The following is a 15,320-nucleotide window of genomic DNA, read 5'->3' as shown; positions in this document are numbered from 1 at the left end:
GGATTCTATTTCATTGACATACACGACTCAGCCTGTACTCTACACAGATCGGTGTGGCATAAACAATCAGAGCTGCAGTAGGCCTATATGCAAATAGACCATTGCCATATATGGATCTGTGCCATTTACTTTGAACTGGACTGTGTTTACAGCATGTGCAGTCGTGAGGAGATGTGCTTGTTTTGAGATCAAAGCGAGAGCTGCATGTAGCCACGTGTGCACATTTTGTTCATATATTTTGCTAGTTAGTGAGTTAGTAGCCCAGTTATAGATCATTTTTAGTCAGCAATAGGGGAGGGATTTTTTCCTACAAGAGCACAAAATGTGTACATTTCTAGACCTCTTTAAAAAGTGAGTTAGGTAAAAATTGCTTTTTTTATCTTAAAGGGGCAGTGTTGTATTTTGAGGCAGCCTTGAATAAGCTAAGTAGCCAATAGGCAGAAGGTAGAATAATCTGTCTGATTCTCTGTAATAATGGAATAATAATGCATTTTATTTTTAAAGTGATTTTTCCAACAAACAACACAACAGCATTTTCAGTCACCTCCTTGTCTGAAGGACGTGTGGATAAACAGGTTAATGTCAAGCTGTGTATAAAAATAAATAATCCAATGAGATGTAGATTTACATTGAACACCACACATTGGCTGCTAATGTAGGCTGAATGAACAGTTAGTTCCATGTTAAAATGTTATGGGATGCTTTTTCTCCATTGTTTTTTTATGGTAGAGCACTTTGGTAGACCTACATTATGATCAAATAGCGACAGTAGCCTACATGGCAACAGTTAAAACTGTAACTTAAAGCTGGTACAGCCTCAGTGTTCACAGTAAATGCAAGTTGGAAGTTGAACAGAATTTTGCGCCCAGCAGACCTGAAATTTGCTCAGTGCTGAAAGAAATTAGAGGGAACATTGGTCTTGACCTGACTGTATGCTCTGAATCAACGTGTACGACAGCGTGTTTCAGTTCCAGCCTATATCCAGTAACGTCGCACAGTCATTGAAGAAGACTGGGACAACATTCCACAGGCCACAATCAACAGCCTGATCAACTCTATGTGAAATAGATGTGTCACGCGACATGGGGCAAATGGTGGTCACACCAGATACTGACTGGTTTTCTGATCCACGCCCCTACCTCTTTTTTAAGGTATCTGTGACCAACAGATGTATATCTGTATTCCAGTCATGTGAAATCCATATATTAGGGCCTAATGATTTTATTTATTTCAATTGACTGATTTCCTTGTAGGAACTGTAACTCAGTAAAATCATTGAAATTGTTGAATGTTGCGTTTATATTTTTGTTCAGTGTATAATTTCTAGAAATACCGTTATGTTGTGCAACTATTTGAAGAATTTTGTACCCAAAACGCTATATCCACCAATTTTTCACATTTGTGTTTTTTCATCAGAAATGATTGCTTATGGGTACGTTCATGTGTGTAAAATATTACTGTTCTCAGATTCTTTCTCACAGATTTTAGATGTGTATTAAATGGGTTCTGTTGCAAAATGCTTTCTGGCCTATCCATTGTTTAGCTGGAATGGAATGTTGTATACTGTATATTTGACTGTGATGTGGTTGTCTCACCTTTATTTAACACCTAGCCATCTTAAAGATGAATGCATTAACTCTAAGTCGCTCTGGGAAAGAGCATCTGATAAATCACTCAAATGTTCAATGTAAATATACAGATCTCACATTACTGTAATGATTAAATATGATCATTTTTTATTCAATATTGATGTCACAAATGTATAATATGTACAGTTCTTTACTAAAGAAAATCACATTTGACTGTGTAAAACTAGCAGTCCTACATGATTATTTGTCTCTCTGAAATTAATTGGTAGATTTCAAAGAAATAGATGTCTGTCATTGAACAACCCAAAGTCATGATTAGGTGGAGAAAAAACACGGCAATCTCTTTCATAAGTTCTTTAAACAATAAAAGCTATTTTACACAAATTTCTGAAAATGGATATACTGTATAGCGTTTTGGAATGAAACTCTTAATTTGCTGTCGTGTCTAGCAGTAAGCAGGCATTATCCCAGTTAGAGGCCTGTGTTTATTGCATTAAGCAGGGCTCTGGTCTGTGGTCCTGTCTGACGTTGACCCCCTGACTGGCTACATCCCAAATGGCACCCTATTCCCTATATAATGCCCTACCTATTGTACAAAATTTTGACCAGAATCCATGGGCTCTGGTAAAAGGTAGTGCACTATATAGGGAATAGGATGACATTTGGGACGCCGCCTGCATGTCATGGCAGCCCCAGTCATTATCCATCACTGACCTCAGATTAATTATCCCCGGCTCTGTGAATTTCTGAATAATGAGAGGCTCAACAGACTCACATGGAGAGCGGGGCGGGTCAGGTGACCAGGCAGAGGAAGGCATCAACATCAGTCACATAGCCAATTACACTCTGACAGAGGGGTTGGGTTGGATCAACAGGATTGCATCCTTCAGGGGTTGAGCATATTTGTATTGTGGATGCATCCAAACATAGGCTATGGATTTGTGCATGAGTTAGTATGACTGTTGTTGGCATGTTTGAGCACAAGGAGGAAGAAAGAGACAGATAATGTTTGCATGCAGAATAATGTGTGTGTGTGTGTGTGTGTGTGTGTGTGTGTGTGTGTGTGTGTGTGTGTGTGTGTGTGTGTGTGTGTGTGTGTGTGTGTGTGTGTGTGTGTGTGTGTGTGTGTGTGTGTGTGTGTGTGTGTGTGTGTGCGTGCGAGTCAGAGAGAGGAAGAGAGAAAGCTAGAAAGAAAGAGATGGGAAGAGAGAGGTGTGGGAGGAAAGAGAGAGAGCACAGCTGTCAGGGAGCAGCAGGTCTCTCAGTTCATAGCAGGATGAAAATGTCACACTAACCCTCCCTCCAACCTGCACTGTATCTGCCTGTGCCATGCATTCACTCACTCACCACCTCACAACACTACTGCAGTCTGTCAGCACATAGGCTCATTTACACAAGGATACAGCCTACCATCACCCACTGGTTACATTTCTAATGGCATCCTACTCCCTATATACAGTAGTGCACTATACGGGGAATAGGGTGCCTGCTGGTCCCTCATTATTCCTATACTCAGAGTGTACTGCTCTCAGACTGACAGGTGGCAAATTGTTATTTTGCCTGCTCAGTGGTCTATGCAGCAGGTGTGAACTGGTTGAACAGTACAGTGGGTGTGCTGTGCTGACGGCTTGGGACACAGCATTCTCATTCTAACTTCCAAATGGCAAACACACACACACACACACACACATCATGAAGTCTTGTTCAATTTAGATTGGATAGAGAGATTGGGTGGGAAAGAAAAGTTGCTAATCAGAGCCAAGAGAGTCAGTCATGGTGTTATCATTTGTATTGTGTGTGTGTGTGTGTGTGTGTGTGTGTGTGTGTGTGTGTGTGTGTGTGGAGAGAGGCTGGGTGAAAAATAAATAAATAAAATGTGAGTTTAATATAGTGAGAAAAAAATGAGAGAGAAGAGGGGATAAAGTCAAAGTAACTTGGAGTGGTGAATGACAGTGAGACTTGTCTGTGTTGTGTGTGTATCCAAGTTTGGGGATGCTGTTGGAGGGTGCTTGAAATGAAGACGGAGATGCATGTGGGATCATTCCCAGCTGTACAATAGGGGGTGGACACATGTTTAAGGGTTCTGTGACTGAGCAATGTTTAATTTAAGTCAACGCTCTGGACTAAGATGAGGTTGTTTCGTGACACGGCAGGCATTATCTGAAAACACCTTCTGAGAGAAGACGGATGTGCTTTGCTTTGGGAAGACGGGCTATCCTCTTATTATGAGCTGGGTCAGCCAAGGTGCTGTAGCAGATGACTAGTCTTGTTATGGACTGGCTGTCTGGGCAGCAGAGAAGCGCAGGTGGAAGATGACTGGGTGGGAGAGCAAATTAAAGAGGGGGGGAGAGAGAGAGAGGGATTTCTTGATCAAATGTTAAAAATATAAAGCAAATAGAGTTTAATTTCCCCAAATTTGAAATCATCATTGAAGGTTTCCAAGACCTCTCGGCTGAGAATAGGTTACCCATCCTGCTGGGCGACTACACTACATTGTTGCCTGCCATAATATTATTTTACATTTACATATTTTAGTCAATTATCCAGAGCATCTAGGGTCAAGTCCCTTGCTCAAGGGCACAGCAACAGAGGGTTGTCAGCTCAGAGATTCAAACCAGCAACCTTCCAGTTACTGGCCCAATGCTCTGACCACTAGGCTACCTGCCACCCTGAGTGACAGTTTCTGACAGACCAAACAACCTGCATGTCTTTGTACTTATTTATTTACTTACTGATTTCCATGTCTAACCCCATCATCCCCCCACCCTTCATTAATGTTGTTACTGATTTCCCTGTTTGTGATATTGTGATATTATATTGTTCAGGAATCATTCCATTTGCAAAGTACAATGTACATTGTTTTGTCATGTCAATAACGCAATTAAAATGAAATAGAGAGAGATAGAAAAAAGAGAAAGAGAGGCTGAGAGGTTGAGAGGCTGACCCTCACGCCTTCAACTGGACTATCCCATTTTCTGTGTAATACACTCTTTCGGTGAACATCCCAAATGGCGCACTATTCCCTATATAGAGCATTACTTTTGACCAAGGCTCTGGTCAAAAGTAATGTACTATGTAGGAAATAGGGTGCCATTTGGGACGCACTCCTGGCCACCCCTCAACTCAGAGATGATATCAGGCTTAACACGCACTTCAGGCTGAACTAGGGAAAACAAGGAATCCAGGGGTACTGGATTCAGTGCTCCCAAGTGGGTTCCCGAGTGGAGCAGTTGTCTAAGAGGCTGCATCTCAATGCAAGAGGTGTCCCTGCAGTACCTGGTTCTAATCCACGGTGCATCACATCCAGCTGTGATTTGGAATCGCATAGGATGGTGTACAATTGGCCCAGTGTCAGCTGGGCTAGGCTGTCATTGTAAATAATAATTTGTTCTTAACTGACTTACCTAGTTAAATAAATGTGAAAAATTTAGTAGACTACTACAGTGACTATGTGTGGTTGTCATTTCATGACAGCATTTGAGTGCCAGTATGTGAATTTGTTTTCTCTAGCCAATTTCTGAATAGTGATCACCAGTTTGCCTTTGCAGAGTGTCTCCAGCTTAGAAGAACCATGTCAATATCGTTCTTTATCACAGCAACAAACAGGATAACAATTGACATCAGCGAATAATCTAAACCCAGGGGCGGAATGTGTAAAAAAAAAAATCTAATCAAATTGTATTTGCCACATGCGCCGAATACAACCTGACAGTGAAATGCTTACTTACAAGCCCTTAATAACCAACAATGCAGTTTTAAGAAATATTTGTGTTAAGTAAAAATAACAAATAATTAAAGAGCAGCAGTAAAATAACAAGCGAGGCCATATACAGGGTGTACCGGCACAGAGTCAATGTGTGGTGGCACCGGTTAGTCGAGATAATTGAGGCAATATGTATATTTAGGTAGCGTTAAAGTGACTATGCATAGATAATAACAGAGAGTAGCAGCAGTGTAAGAGGGGTCTGGGTAGCCATTTGATTAGCAGTTCAGGAGTCTTATGGCTTGGGGGTAGAAGCTGTTAAGAAGCCTTTTGGACCTATACTTGGCGCTCCGGTACAGCTTGCCGTGTGGTAGCAGAGAGAACAGTCTATGACTAGGGTGGCTGGAATTTTAGGACCTTCCTGTGACACCGCCTGGTATGGAGGTCCTGGATGTCAGGAAGCTTGGCCCCAGTGATGTACTGGGCCGTACACACTACCCTCTGCAGTGATGCAGCTGTAGAACTTTTTGAGGATCTGAGGACCCATGCCAAATCTTTTCCGTCTCCTGAGGGGGAATAGGCTTTGTCATGCCCTCTTCACGACTGTCTTGGTGTGTTTGGCCCATGATAGTTTGTTGGTGATGTGGACACTAAGGAACTTGAAGCTCCTCTTTTTCTTCCCTTATGACAGAGCGAGCTTTCTTCTGTGTGATTAAGTTGACAGCTCCTAAGGACCTCAAATATGAGTGTATAGCAGGGTTATGTGTCTTTGTCCTGCCATTCCCAGTCTGACAGAGCAGCTTTCGCAAATTAAATGTAGGGCCGCTGACAGCCAAAGGAAATAAATGCCTCAGCCGAGACAAACCAGCCACAGAGCCAGAGGCGCAGGCCGGGGAATAAAAGAGAGGATGATGGGTGATTGAGCGATTGCATTCACAAGCAGCCGGCTCAAATGTCGAGAGGATGGGCAGCAATATTCTCACATTAATAAGCAGACCGCATTAGGAATCTAAGACCTGATAAATAGGTAGCGAGAGAGTGAGAGCGCAGGAGAGAGAGAGGTAGGTGAGAGAGAGGAAAGAAGGTGAGAGAGAGATCTGGCTTTGACTCGGCAACAGAATATGTCAACAAGTTAGTTCTGAATTGCTTTACAGTTTTTCTCAGTTGCTTTGGTGCATTTTTCACATCATCCCTAACATGTGCAAAATAATAAGTGCATTTCTCAGAACAATTTGTACAAACTGCAATATACAATAGATATGTTTCTAAAGCTAGTCAGTCACTAAAAATTCTTAGTACATCTCTCAAAAGTAAATATTCATGCCAATGATCATGTCAGTGTCATCAGAATGATAAGTCATTGAGTCATTGTTCACGAACAAGGTCGTCAAAATGTTTAGGCATGTTGTCAATGTAACTGTGTACTTTGACAGTATTACCTGATGTAAACTTAGGCTACAGTTTGGATGACAGTTACTGTATTGAAAATACACAAGGCTGCACTTCTATGGCATATATACATTTCAACAGTACTATTTACATATTACTGTATGTGGGTTATTGATTGAAAGAGACTGGACAACCCAAGGGGCACAAAGGAAAAATAACTAAATTAGAAAGAAACACAGGAAACCACCCCTAAGGCACAACTTTGCCCGCAGCACTGTTGTGCTGTCTCTACACATCCAGACGTTCCTGTCTGTCGGCCCACATATTCTCATCCACATCACACCGGATATTTTCCCTTCCAATGGAACGTGGAAAGAATCTTTTGGAATGCCTTATCCATCCTCTGCAGGCGTCTATTGTGATGTCCTCACATGCTGCATCCATTGCAGCCAGCAGGGTCATCTGTGTGTGTGGCTGACGATCGTACACCTTCCACCTCCATGCTGAAAATAACTCCTCAATTGGGTTAAGGAATGGTGAATAAGGTGGGAGGAATTCTATGAGCATCCTCGGGTGGGTCACAAACCATTGCCTTATGATGTTTGATCGGTGGAAACTCACATTATCACAAATGACCACATACTTTGGCAAATCCTCTCTAAACAGACCCCTCTCATCATCAGGGATGAGAGCCCTGTAGAGAGTCTCTAAAAAGTTGAGTAGATGCTGGGTGTTGTATGGCCCTATAAGGGGGATATGGGTTAGGACACCATGCTCCGAAATAGCAGCACATATGGTGATATTTCCTCTCCGTTGGCCTGGCAAATCCACAGTAGCTCTGTGACCGATGATATTCCGATATATTCCGATATTCCTTCTGCATTTGGTCAGGTTGAAGCCAGCCTCATCCACGTATACAAAGTTGTGAGAGGGTTCACTTGAGGGTTCATTATACGCTATATCCCAGAACACACAGTTGAATTTGTTTTGGTAAGGAAGAGTGACATAAAATGTAGATATATTGCATGTTCCTTCCACAACAATGGAAATGTGTGCAGTTTATGCTTACTGTACTATGTATCACTATAAAATGTTTCTGTAAAGTAGTTACATAGATATATGTTTTACCTGTACATACTGGTACCGTAGCTCCTTAACTCTGTCCTCATTCCTTTGGAATGGTACACGGTACAGCTGTTTCATACTCATCTGGTTTCTATGCAGCACCCTGTCGATGGTTGAGATGCTAACCGTATGGATGTTTTCAAAGACATCGTTGTCTTCTATAATGGTCCTTTGTATTTCCTTGAGTCTCATGGCGTCCTCTGCCACCGGTTTGAGGTAATCTTGCAGTCCTATGTGGGGAAAAATGCAGTGATGCATCGCACACTTTCACATAGACAAAAACTATGCGAACACACATTTTACTGTAAAACATTGCAACTCTGTGTTGTGGTCTGTCTATATATACTTGCCAATTGATTCTTCATGAGATGCACCTTTGAGCAATTTAGACAACTGGTTGATTGTTGGTTGAACTAACACTTTACATTCCTTCATGAGTGAGGGTCAATTTCACCTGCACGATTCATCAATTCATGTTTTTGTACAAAAGGTCTAATAGAAATGTGTAAAACTATGCTTGACAGTTTATGACAAATAGTTCAACAATTTTGCATGTAATGGCTTATGCAAGGAACTAATGCCTAGATGTTTTGAGGGGTAAGACTATTCAACAGAGAACCATCTACTATATTTTGATCAACATGACATGAGCAATTGATAATGTGGAAAAAAGCTGACACTTGTACATTATCAATTGCAATTTGTTCAAAGGAATAAGAAATGGCTTTAATGATGTGCACAAGTGACTAGATGATTTGGAATTTGTACAAGTAGTATCAAGAATTGCACTTTTGATCTAAGAAATGCACCAAAGCAACTGAGAAAAACTGTAATACAGCAATGCATTCTGACACCATGAATTTAAATAGATTTCACCTCGTTCATATAGTTGGTAGAAATTACAAGGGATTAAATATAAACCTCCACCAGCTGAAGGAGAAGAAGATCCAGTATAATAAGGGTATGTTGCTTACATCATCTAGGTAGCTAGCTTCTTTGCAAAAAACTAGCATAGTATTCATGGCACATTGTAAATATCTGACTGCTACTAGGATAGTATCCTCTACAAGACACGAGACTTTAATGCATAAACAAACTAACAAATATTAGTTCAATAAAATATGGAACAGTAAATGAAAATGTTTGAGAGAGAGAGAGAGATAGAGAGAGGGTGGGGGCGAGAGAGAGAAAGGTGAGAGATAGATGTATGCAGCCATAAAGAGGGGGCAGTGGTGTTATTATGAGCAGATCAAATAAAGAGCGATAGACCAAGCACCTGTATAAGCCTCCACTCTCTTTAATCACATCTCTCATCACTCGTACAAGCCCCCACTCTCTATAACCACATCTCTCATCACTCGTACAAGCCCCCACTCTCTATAACTACATCTCTCATCACTCGTACAAGCCTCCACTCTCTATAACCACATCTCTCCTCACTCGTACAAGCCCCCACTCTCTATAACCACATCTCTCATCACTCGTACAAGCCTCCACTCTCTATAACCACATCTCTCATCACTCGTACAAGCCCCCACTCTTTATAATCACATCTCTCATGACTCCTGTTCTCTGAAGTTCATTGCCCTCCACTAAGTAGCTAAGAGTAGCCTCTCATGCAGCTTTGATGCAGGACATCTATGTTCCTTTACTTGTTTTCTACATGTGCTCCCTCCACGCCAAGGTTCAAGAATTGCATACAAAAGTCTGATCGATTGGTCAGTGCAGCAGCAGGGAGAGTTTGACGGGTGCGTGCATGACTGTTCTCTACCTAACATCTGCTCTGCCACTCGCCTCACTCACATCCTAGAGGACTCCTCTGGTCTGACTCTGAGTGTGATTGAGTTGAGAAGCCTGGTCGTACACCCATGTAATCAAAGAGCATTGGAAAAGCTCCCCACCAGGCACCACTGGAAAGCAAACCACACTAGTGGGTATGGGGTGTGTCCCAAATAGCACCCTACTGCCTATGTAGTTCACTACATAGGGAATAGGGTGCCATTTGGGAAACAAAGGTGGAGACAGAGACATAGTGTGTGTGAGGAGAAAGCAGAGATTAATGTTTCAAAAAGCACAGAGCAGCAGCTGTCCTCCGACCAACTCCAGAGTCTTCATTATTATTAACAGAGAGGGGATGATTGACACAAATTACACCCTGCTTGCTAGCAAATAAAATGAGAGACACATAAAACATATTCTCCACCAACAGGGCCGGCTCCAGTTATAACCTCCCGCCACTAGTGGGCCCCCCAAGTTTTTTAGGAACTCAGTCGGGTCTCGACTTACAGAATAGTAGAATACACAAGGTGTAAGTTCGAAATGTAGTTGTGCATCAGCAGTTTTTCTCTTGTTTTGTCAGTCACTGATAATCACTCAAATAGCAATGTAGGCTAACAATTTTTTGATTGGCAAGTTAGTCTAGCAAGTTATTTAAACTTGTAGTAATCATAGCCAAATATCAACTGGGCACGCAGGGCATGTGCCCAGGGGCCCTGACCTACAGGGGGCCTCAATTGATTTTGTTTGTCACTCTCACTCAGAAATCATTACAGTTTTTCTCAGTCGCTTTGGTGCATTTCTTAGATCAAAAGTGCAATTCTTGATACTACTTGTACAAATTCCAAATCATCTAGTCACTTGTACACATCATTAAAGCAATTTCTTATTCCTTTTAAAAAATTGCAATTGATAATGTACAAGTGTCAGCTTTTTCCACATTATCAATTGCTCATGTCATGTTGATCAAAATATAGTAAATGGTTCCCTGTTGAATAGTCTTACAATCGTGCAGGTGAAATTGACCCTCACTCATGAAGGAATGTAAAGTGTTAGTTCAACCAACAATCAACCAGTTGTCTAAATTGCTCAAAGGTGCATTCTCATGAAGAATCAATTGGCAAGCATATATAGACAGACCACAACACAGAGTTGCAATTTTCCAATAATGGATGGACCAGGAAACTAACAGGGTCAACAGCCAAGAGGAGGAAGAAGAGGAGCAAGGATGCATGGTGGAAGGCAAAACAGAGGAAGAGGCAGAAGAGGACATAGGCGCATATCTGATTACATAAGGGCCACTATTGTAGACCATGTTGTCAATCATGGCCTTACAATGGCTGAGGCGGGTCGAAGGGTACAGCCGAATATTGGGAGATCAACCATGTCCTCAATAGTTCAAATGTTTCGAAGAGAGAACAGGTATGTCCACCAATGTACAGTGCACTGTTACTGTATATAAGCAGTATACTGTATACTTCCTACAATGCTTCATATTACAGATACATACTGCACCTTACATGCACCCACCTGTATGTTTTACAGTAAAATGTGTGTTCGCATAGTTTTTGTCTCTGTGAAAGTGTGCGATGCATCACTGCATTTTCCCCCACATAGGACTGCAAGATTACCTCAAACCGGTGGCAGAGGATGCCTTTTCACACCTCAACAGGAGGAGGCTATTTGCACCATGGTTCGAGCAAACAATGCCATGGGACTCAGGAAAATACAAAGGACCATTATAGAAGACAACGATGTCTTTGAAAACATCCATACAGTTAGCATCTCAACCATCGACAGGGTGCTGCATAGAAACCAGATGAGTATGAAACAGCTGTACCATTCCAAAGGAAGTTAAGTTAAGGAGCTACGGTACCAGCTACGGTACCAGTATGTACAGGTAAAACATATATCTATGGAACTACTTTACTGCAACATTTTATAGTGATACATAGTACAGTAAGCATAAACTGCACACATTTCCATTGCTGTGGAAGGAACATACAATATATCTACATGTTTTGTCACTCTTCCTTACCAAAACAAATTCATCTATGTGTTCTGGGATATAGCGTATAATGGAGTTGGAATCAAGTGAAACCTCTCACAACTTTGTATACGTGGATGAGGCTGGCTCCAACCTGACCAAATGCAGAAGGCGGGGTCGGAATATCAACGGTCACAGAGCTACTGTAGATTTGCCAGGCCAACGGGGAGGAAATATCACTATGTGTGCTGCTATTTCGGAGCATGGTGTCCTAACCCATATCCCCCTTATAGGGCCATACAACACCCAGCATCTACTCAACTTTTTAGAGACTCTCTACAGGGCTCTCATCCCTGATGATGAGAGGGGTCTGTTTAGAGAGGATTTGCCAAAGTATGTGGTCATTTGTGATAATGTGAGTTTCCATCGATCAAACATCATAAGGCAATGGTTTGTGACCCACCCGAGGATGCTCATAGAATTCCTCCCACCTTTGAGGAATTCCTTCCAATTGAGGAGTTATTTTCAGCATGGAGGTGGAAGGTGTACGGTCGTCAGCCACACACACAGATGACCCTGCTGGCTGCAATGGATGCAGCATGTGAGGACATCACAATAGACGCCTGCAGAGGATGGATAAGGCATTCCAAAAGATTCTTTCCACGTTCCATTGGAAGGGAAAATATCCGGTGTGATGTAAATGAGAATATGTGGGCCGACAGACAGGAACGTCTGGATGTGTAGAGACAGCACAACAGTGCTGCGGGCAAAGTTGTGCCTTAGGGGTGGTTTCCTGTGTTTCTTTCTAATTTAGTTATTTTTCCTTTGTGCCCCTTGGGTTGTCCAGTCTCTTTCAATCAATAACCCACATACAGTAATATGTAAATAGTACTGTTGAAATTGATATATGCCATAGAAGTGCAGCCTTGTGTATTTTCAATACAGTAACTGTCATCCAAACTGTAGCCTAAGTTTACATCAGGTAATACTGTCAAAGTACACAGTTACATTGACAACATGTCTAAACATTTTGACGACCTTGTTCGTGAACAATGACCCAATGACTTATCATTCTGATGACACTGACATAATCATTGGCATGAATATTTACTTTTGAGAGATGTACTAAGAATTTTTAGTGACTGACTAGTTTTAGAAACATATCTATTGTATATTGCAGTTTGTACAAGTTGTTCTGAGAAATGCACTTATTATTTTGCACATGTTAGGGATGATGTGAAACATGCACCAAAGCGACTGAGAAAAACTGTAATATGGCATAAGTCATAGCAAGGTCTTTAGAATTGCAGGAAATTAGCTTTAAAACTGCAAAAGGCTCTCTACCCAATGGCAAAATGGGTAGGATTGTAGGATATTAACATTTTTCTCTCCGCCTTCAAGAGGGGGGCCGCAAAACAAATATGCCCGCTTTGTTGGGGGGGCCCTCCAACCAAATATCGCTTATGTTAAAACAACTCATCAGCAAATGATGAGAAACATGTTGCAAGTATCAATATTTCACCCTTTTTAACAGAAAATGAAATTCAAAAGCTACATGACAGAGAAAAAGGGATGAATTTTATTTGAATAAAGTAAGAAGGCTGGACAAACAGGCAGATCATTCAAGATTGACTTTGAAATTGGGCGTCTGTCCATGTGCTAAAAATGTTGGGAACTACCTTCAAAATCGCCCACTAGGGGCAACAGTGAGCGCTGTTAACATCAAGTAGGCTTGGGTTTTGCTAGGACGTTGTGGACGGGGATAGTGGAAGGGTGTAATCCCATGATTCCATAATCTCATGACTCCAGATCAGAAATGCACATGTTCAATCCCAGTTGTGCACACTTACTTTAATTGTTTTATTTTTTATCTATACCAAACCTTATACCTTAACTTAACCATTCCGAATGAATGCTTAAACTTAATGTTTTAACCCTATCTAAAACCTTAACCCTTAACTTCTAAATTTGACGTTTGGAGAAATTGAAAGATGCTGAGCAGGAGGATTCATCCCAGGGTGTCAAAAACAACTTCGAAATTTGACGTTTTGAGAAATGTGCACAAACTTGTTGGACTGAAACTGAGCTATTAAATTTTCATTAAAATATTGTGGCTGATATAAAGTTGTGTATTTGCACATTGAAAGCACAATATCTTGTCAATTCAAACTCCATATATATAGCAACAACTATTGTTGGGGCGGCAGGTAGCCTACTGTTTACAGTTTTTTCCGATTGCTAAACGACAGTGGACACAACTGGAGTCACATGTGCAAAACTCTAACTACAGTCTGCACAGCAGCAGTTCATGTGGACCAAACTCTAGTTCGTTTTTCATTGCTTGAACACAGTTTTCAAAACTCTACACACTTATCCCATGACTTTAACCACAACCTGCACAACACTGTGGATTTACAGCACTTTGTTCAAATGCTAACACACTGCTGTCAAAACTGTGAACCACACATTCAAAACGGACTAGATTTCAGCCTTGTGCCTTTCAAACACTGCTGATTGCAATTTCAGCTGAAAGGCTAAGCAGGTGTCTTGTTTTAGACTTGTTACTGAACACACACACATATTACAGTATATATAGGTAGAGCTCAGAAAGACTCATTTTGGAAATAGAACAAGGAAGATGGGTTCGTGGAGGGAGAAGGGTGGCAGGGAGAGGGCGGATGCGTGGAGGAAGACAAAGAAGACAAAGAGCTGTTATTTCAGATGAAATAAGGGCTACACTTATAGACCATGTCGTGAACCATGGTCTCTCATTGAGAGAGGCAGGGTTGAGGGTGCAACCCAATCTGCAAAGATCCACAGTGGCATCTGTAATGCGAATTTTCCATCATGCAAACAGGTGAGAGTTACATCCTTACAGTAAATGAAAACATTACAGGAATCTATTTTGTATTGCAATTATAGAATATTTACACAGATATATATTACAGTAAGTTTGACTGTAAAATATATTTTTACAACAGGACCCAAAGGCTGCCCCCAACAGGGGGAAGAGGAAAAATATTTTCAGATGCGCAGGAAAATGCTATTGTTGACATGGTTGTTGTCAACAATGCAATAAAACTGCGGGAGATTCAAGATAGAGTGCTGGCTGATAATGATATATTTGAAAATGTTAATTCTGTCAGCACAACAACTATTGCTTGAGTCCTAAAGAAACACCAAGTTACAATGAAACAGTTATACACTGTACCGTTCGAGAGAAACAGTGAACGGGTAAAAGAGCAAAGATACCAATATGTCCAGGTAAGACGTCTGAGGTTACGTACACAGCTATACAAAATATTTACAGTAAAAAAAAACACTAGCATTTCTACAGTAAAACTGTGCACTTACTGTTTTTCAGAGAGTAATGGAGGTGGAAGCACTGGAAAGACCACATTCATTTGTATTTATCGATGAAGCTGGATTTAACCTTGCCAAAACACGGCGCAGAGGAAGGAATGTTATAGGTCAAAGGGCCATTGTGGAGGTTCCAGGCCAAAGGGGGGTAAATATCACCATGTGTGCTGCAATGGCCAATGATGGTTTGCTTCTCAACACACCACTCATTGGCCCATACAACACAGAAAGGCGTATAGCTTTCCTAGAACAGCTCTATGCTCAGCTAGTGCCAGCAGAACAGGGGGAGCCAGTAAGAAACCCCCAAGTTTTTGTCATAGTTTGCGATAACGTTGCTTTTCACCACTCTGCAGCTGTCACAGATTGGTTTGCAGCACATCACAGATTTATG

The sequence above is a fragment of the Oncorhynchus clarkii genome, chromosome 30, assembly GCF_045791955.1.
Source record: "Oncorhynchus clarkii lewisi isolate Uvic-CL-2024 chromosome 30, UVic_Ocla_1.0, whole genome shotgun sequence".
Lineage (NCBI taxonomy): Eukaryota > Metazoa > Chordata > Actinopteri > Salmoniformes > Salmonidae > Oncorhynchus > Oncorhynchus clarkii.
Note: the sequence above shows the minus strand (reverse complement) of the source record.